Source organism: Mus caroli, chromosome 8 (assembly GCF_900094665.2).
Source record: "Mus caroli chromosome 8, CAROLI_EIJ_v1.1, whole genome shotgun sequence".
NCBI classification, from domain to species: Eukaryota; Metazoa; Chordata; class Mammalia; order Rodentia; family Muridae; genus Mus; species Mus caroli.
In genome coordinates, this window is record NC_034577.1 from 52,737,574 (window position 1) to 52,745,063 (window position 7,490).

The window sequence follows — 7,490 nt, forward strand, 5'->3', positions numbered from 1 at the left end:
TCTGCCAGTTTCTCTCTCCATCCAGTACCATTTCTTTCCCTAAGCACTCACAGGGAGGTACAGAAAAAGTCAAAATTAGTTTTAGACCAGGATAGCTCTATTTTGCAGTCATAATGCCCAAGTTAACAAGAGTCCTGCTTAATCTGGAATAAAGCATACAATAAACAAAAATTAGGCTGTCTCATGTCTACCTACCTTGGAAATTTATAAAAATCCTATTGATGGTCTAATTTCATAAAACCTCATTTAACCTCTCCACTGGTGTATAATTTACTCCCACTCTGAGAAGTGATTTTTAATTCAAGTTTCCTTATTCAAGAAGTAGTGAAGTTATATTCCAGCCCACTCTTTGTACTGTTACAGGATTTTAAAATGAAAATCTTTATTGCCACCAAATCAAACAGAAAGTGAGTGCAAATACACACTATACTAATCACAACTTCATGTAATGTTCTATGATCTACCCATCCAGAACAACTGGATGAAATGTAGTCTTCAGTGACTCATTTTGCATATTTTCCTTCTGCTGAAACCATATTTTTATATGAGACCAAAATGTTTTACATAAACTTTTGTTGTCAGACTCTGTATTACATGTCAGCCATCTTTTCAGAAAATAGGATAGCCTTTCTGCCCTCTTCTTGTACAAGAAAAAAGCCTGGCAAATTCAAAGTCAAAGTAATATATGCTATGAAAATTCATCTCACAAAATTTATCCAGAGGTCGTAAACCTCTTGAGACATAAATGGCAACATAAAGAGTGCAGTTTAACAGATCTGAGAACTCAAAAGATCCTGCTCCAAAAGGAGCCCACAAACATTACAGGAGGCAGTGCACATTTAATTGGCAAGAACATGAAGCTGCTTGGTAAGATACTCTGGCTCTCAGATCTGATAAGAACTGGGTTCCTTTGAAAAGCGAAGTGTTAAGATTAGGTAGCAAAAGTATTGAATGGCTTCCCTTTGCCCTGCCTTTCCAGCTCAGAAAGGGTTGAAAGGCCAAACTTAGAAAGCAGGAGACTTAACAGAATATCCCCAAGAGTGGGTTCAGGACAATGGAATGGTGTGTAACTGTCCCTCCTCCAAGGGAAAGAAGTAGTAATTGAGGAGAATAAGAGCTTCCCAAAGCTAACATAGTTCTTGGTGTGGGTTTTTACTGATGAAGAGAGAGTGATATTAAGATGGCTTTTGAGTTATTTTTACCTTCAGAGATGAAAGGGTGCCATATATGTGAGTCACTGACAGAGCTCTTAGAAAGTGGAAGTCTTAGAAACAACATGCCTTTTATCTCTTTCAAACCAAGGTGGGGTAGCCTTTATGAAAACGAATTAAATCCAGGAATCAAAAGATGGAAGCTGACCAATAGCTGTTTAATTTTGTCTTGAAAACAGAATAGATAATCTTTGCAAATGAGAATCAATAATAAATGTCAGATTGTTCTTGTCAGGGTTCAGATCTAATGCACTGGAAAGGAAAACAAAATACAGAATATCCAGCAATGAGGACATGAAACCTTCTTGTGAATGCTAAGCTTGTCTTGTAAAATGAATAAAGCAGCATAGCAATGGCTGTATTTTGAAAGAAACATTCATTCTCAATCTAAACACAATAGAAAAGTATCCATTATACTAAATCTAATAAATTTAATATTTTAAGGACAGAAAGGAACTGTATGCCTTGAAATAATATTTGGGCTCACAAGGGTTCTATGTTCTGTGACGATGAATTGTAATCGAGGAGTTGTTGATTGTTTTTCAGAAAAAGTTTCTTAAAAGAACCTCTGTTAGTGTTGTGCATATTAAACACTGATATTATTCACAAAAAAGCCTGAAGAACCTGAGTCATGTAGACTCTATGAATGTTTCATTATAAAAATTTCAGAGCAATAAATAGAACTAGCTCTTTTTCAAAACTTGCTTTAATTATCATCATTATTGCTCCTTTAAAATAAGCATAAACACTTATGCCATCAATAAAACCAAACATTTTTTTAAACAACAGAAATATTCTAGCAGCATTCCAAGGTCAGGCTTTTGAGGGAATTATTGAAATGAATTATCTCCACATACATATTTCATATGGCCCTTTTCATTGACTACTCAAAGTTCGAGAAACTTTTAATTACACAAAATACATTCAGGTTTATATTCAAGTTTAGATAATGCTGGAGTCTTCTCAAACAGATTCCTAAGAAGCTGCTTTTCAAGGATAAAGAAAAAACAATGTAAATGGGTATTAAGCTTTGTATCTACGTATCTACTGGTTATGTGTTTCAAATCCTTAAAGTGTGAAGAACTGAGAAACTCAGGAACCTGGTAGCCTCAGTTGCATGTGGATTCTGTATCTTTCACATAAAACAGAGTGAGGAAAATACAAAACACAGAGGAAGAAGGATGCAAAAGACCTCTTTTACTTCTTTTCAATAATGCCTTTCAAAACATACTCTCCCTTCTCTCAAGGTCCACACTTTCTCCATGGGCTAAATCTATAGGCTTTCCCATTTCTGATTCACTTTACAGAAGAAGTAAAATCACAAACAAGGCTTCCTGCTTATGCAATTCCAGGGACCAGAGGTGCCAGGAAATAGAGAAAAGGATGACAAGGTAACACAATGAAAGGATACCAAAGTAATGGAAATTCAGCTTTGGCTTGTAACTGGGATCATTTTCAGATATCAGCAGAAAAGATGGATTCCCTTCCTTCAAAAGTCTTAGGCTTCCCCTTCTATTCCACAAAGAAAACCAGGAGTTCCTGAGGTCTTCTAGAAGCCAGTGATTCTGATATTCAGAACACAATTTCTTATTTAAGTATAGAACTTCACAACATTGTCTCATGACTTGGGTCAAGGACCCTGCTTTGCTTCTCCTCTCCCCAGTATGCACACTTTCTCCCAGCAGTGGTAGCATAAGCATGCAAGATTGGATGTATCATATTAGTTCTGACTTATGTCACTTAGAACAGATCAAAGCTGTTTGCAGCAAGTCCTGCTCACTACCTCTTGTGTATCCCCCATCCTCAAGAAGTCCAGACAATGGCAAAACTCATCATGCCTAGAGATAAAACGTTGTGTTTCAATGGGAGAGATGTCATGTAGAAAGAATTACAAAAAATAAATACTGAAAATTGTCACTTGTCCAAATAATATTGAGGACATATTTTTTGTTTTGTTTTGTTTGTTTACAATTTTGCTAGTTAGAATGCAATGCAGTCAAACTGGACTCTCCTTATGCCAAGGGACAGCTAGAGAAGGTCACTTCTAGTCTACACTGTGACTACACTGGTCTCTGAAACAAACAATAGTTAAGGCAAACAAGTGCTATTTACAGACAGTCTGCTGCTTCTAAAGTCTCTGCTTAGCAAGCAGTGGCAAACAACTACAAGGTCATATATCACTCTGTGTGCCTTTGTTCAAAATTCTCTTCTGCTTTCTTCAGGACATTATTTTCACCCTCCACAAACAGGGCTTGTCTCTCTCATCCCCAGCAGACTTAGAGAATTTCCTCCTCTGTACCTCAAAAGCCTATATTTGAATTCCAGTTACACTTCCCAAGATTCAAAACTCTCCTCTAGGCAAGACCTGGCACAAACTATGTATAAGTAGAGAGATCTATGCATGGTGGATAAGTCTTCTCTTGTTATGGCTAGGAACAGATTCTTTGCAGCCTTCATTAAATTCCAACAAATTACACATTTGTCTTTACATAAAGAATTGCAAGAAGAAAATATGAGTAGTGTGTTCACAACCAGAGAGAAATGATTCCTACATCAATTGATTCTACACTGTGCTATACAGAAGAGTCAGTAAAGCTTTGAACCAACTGGCTAGAGATAAAGCCTTATTTCCAAATAACCTGAAAATGTCTTGTATGAATTCCAGGAACAGGAAAGTGGGGTACAAGACAAAGTGATTATAATGGTACAGATTACTTTTCTTTCTTTGCTCCCTTCATGGATGAGGAAACAGAGTCAACTACATGTGCTAAAATCATGTTAATCATTCTCACTATCACAAATGAGTCTGTGACCATAAGAGCAATGTTTATGCCGTGAGGCAGCCTATGACTAAGCAGACAACCACCATCCACAAAAGGAAAATAGTATAGTAATCAACAATGACAAAACTCACTTATGATGGTCCAGTAAGATGGAGGAAGGGAGGGAAAATGAATTAAGTCTGCCATTGTGGAGTTAAGACCAAAGGCATGTAAACAAGTTAGCTAGAAAAAAATCACTGTGGAACCTCTATTTCCACAGTCAGAGGTCAGCACATTAAAAATGTAAAAGAGATTATAGAAAATGAAGTTCAAAATTTGTCTTAGAGGACCTGTGCCTCACTCACTTGAAAAAAAAAAGCCAATTTGTCAATGAGCTTTACAGCCAACACTGAAATACAATAAGCAGTAGTAATCACAATGATTTCACAGGTGTTAGTCCAGTTAATTGTGGCAGATAAGAATAGTTGAAGTCATACTTTGACAGGAAGTGGAAAGAAAGAATACAGGAGTGTCCAGATTTTAATTTTTAGTAGTAGAAATAAATATATATGTATGCACATATTTATGCATGTATACATACATGAATGTTATATGTGTATGTGTAATGCATATCTGTATTATGAATACGTGCATATATACATATTATGGATATTGAGAGAGAGAAAACTTTACACAAATATACATATTTAAATTTAGTAAAAGCAAGGGACAAGCCGGGCGTGGTGGCGCACGCCTTTAATCCCAGCACTCGGGAGGCAGAGGCAGGCGGATTTCTGAGTTCGAGGCCAGCCTGGTCTACAAANCGAGGCCAGCCTGGTCTACAAAGTGAGTTCCAGGACAGCCAGGGCTACACAGAGAAACCCTGTCTCGAAAAAAAAAAAAAAAAAAAAAAAAAAAGCAAGGGACAATCACTGGGTATTGGTGAGGACTTCAGCTATGCCATAGATAGCAAATGTTATCACATGACATTACAGTATGAAAACCAAGTAAAATAAAGTATCACATTCGGTAGTAATTAAAAAAGAATCAGGAAAACAAGGGAAAATAGCTGATCTTGTTTATGACAATCTACTCTCAGAGTAACGAATACAGTCTCAGGAGATCCAAGGCTTCCTATTAAAGAATCACTAAGTCCTCCCAGTCTCCCAATGCTATAATACCCTCCATTGGCATACAACATTTACAGATTCTACCCCCTTTGAAAGCATTGTGGCCCAGGCATCTAGAACATGAATCTTTGAGTGAGAAACAATATCTAAACCAAAATACATCCTTCTAGAAAAATACAAATAAAATACAGAATAATTTTGGACAAGTGCCCAGAAGCCCAGTTAGAATGACAAAGGTAGACATCCCCATCTCAGGATAGTAGTTCAAGCAATAGAGGCTTTGTCTAGAAGGCGATAAATTGAATATCCACAACCACCAAAAGAATAATAAGTCAGTTATCAACAAAATATACATAAAAACCATGCTTGTGCACCTAGCAAGAAAGATGAGAAATATACATATATGTGATTATAATATATGAGCATTATACTAAGATTAATAAATCTGGGCATTAAGTGTTCACTACAGCAGCACATATACTAAAATTGGAACCACACAGAGAAGATTAGCATGGCCCCTATGCAAGGATGACACACAAATTCATGAAGCATTCTATATTTCTCAATGATCAGAAGCAGGGAACCCTCGTGGTTGAATTAGATAAAGGCTGGAAAAAGTTGAGAAGGAGGGTGACCATCAGACTAAACTAACTTGGAGCCCCAAGATCTCTCAGACAATGAGCCACCAACCAGGCAGCACACACCAGCTGATATGAGGCCCCCGACATATATGTTAGAGGACTGCCTGATTTGGCATTAGTGAGAGAAGATGTGCCCAACTTTGAGAGACTTGAGGCCCCAGAGACTGAGGAAGTATGGTGGGGTGGTTTTGAGGGACATCTTCTTGAAAATGGGAAAGAAGTAATGGGATGAGGAGCAGTCAGAGGGTGGACCCGGAGGAGGATAACAACTGGACTGTCAAAAAAAAAAAAAAAGATTAAAGAGTTATAATATATTTTTAAAAAATCTAGACATAATATTAATATGTAAATATCTCACATGGTTTGATTATACTAAAATCAAATTAAGTACTTCTTATCATTATGTCTGAGAAAAAGAATGATTACAAATACACAGCAAGAAATAGGATGTGTTTGAAGACAAGGCTAACATGAAGGTAGTATTGAAGAAGCAAAGGGTGAAGAAGCTGAGACTTAAAGGCAGTGAATGAGGAATAGGCAGGCATGGAACCATGGGCTATGCTTATGATCAGAGTCCTCTGTACCCAAAGTGTAGCTGTGAGCACTACGGTGTTAGGAAAATACCAAATGCATTATGAAAGAAAACTTCCCAAGACTGTCCATGACCCCAGATGGTTCTGCAATGATCCCTGTACTTTCTTTACTTTGTTCAAAGATGACTCTTTCACCATAAAAGTAGGTGATAGTATTCTGGTAAAGGAAAATTGATTTCTCCTTTTTCTCTATAAAAAGCATTCATATTTAGATAATGAAATTCTAGGAATAACCCAGGGAATTAACTTGGAAATGAGGTAAGAATCATTTCTGAATGTTGAGATTCATAATAGAAAAAAATTAATGAAATTCAGATAATATGTACAAAGAGATAGGTAGCTTAGTGAGAGATAAATCAATAGGGTTAAGAAGAGTTTGTTTTTCACATATGAGCATGTGGGCCAAACAACCTAGTGACCCTTTTGTAAATTATTTTACGGAACTAGAAAAATAAAATATCTGGGTACCTACCTTAAAGAAAATTTGAATCTTAAAATGAATACTAAATCAAACTGGCTAAAGACTTTCAAGTTATTCTTCAAGTTAATGGAGAATGTTCCCTCCTTATGAAAAGTGGATTAAAATTCTACATCAGCACATGACATCATCTATTTGGTCTAATAAAATGCCACTAACAGCACGATCACTTTCATATACATCTTTGATTACTAATGATTACTCCTAATTTTTATTTTCAAAACTGTCTATTTAACCTCTTCACTGTTCCTCTGATGTTTCTATTTGTTGTTTGACAGAGTTTCAAAGCAACTTTGGGTCAAAACAAAATGGAAAAAAATAAGATCCGGTTAAAGTTGGGGTGTCAGTGAGGATAGCATGCCCTACATTTGTCAGTAATAATAGTGTGCCATATTCCTTTTTTTAATATTTTATTAGGTATTTTCCTCATTTACATTTCCAATACTATCCCAAAAGCCCCCATACCCTCCCCCCCACTCCCCTACCCACCCACCCCCACGTTTTGGCCCTGGCATTCCCCTGTACTGGGGCATATAAAGTTTGCAAGTCCAATGGGCCTCTCTTTCCAGTGATGGCCGACTAGGCCATCTTTTGATACATATGCAGCTAGAGTCAAGAGCTCCGGGGTACTGGTTAGTTCATAATGTTGTTCCACCTATATGGTTGCAGATCCCT

At 36.9% G+C, this 7,490-nt stretch overlaps 1 non-coding gene across 1 annotated transcript; it reads left to right on the forward strand.

The window, feature by feature from the left end:
* The first annotated feature begins 5,559 nt into the window (after positions 1-5,559).
* LOC115031877 lies at positions 5,560-5,666 on the forward strand. The gene has a single exon (XR_003837513.1). It is a non-coding gene; the product is annotated as a U6 spliceosomal RNA (small nuclear RNA).
* The last annotated feature ends 1,824 nt before the right edge of the window (positions 5,667-7,490 follow it).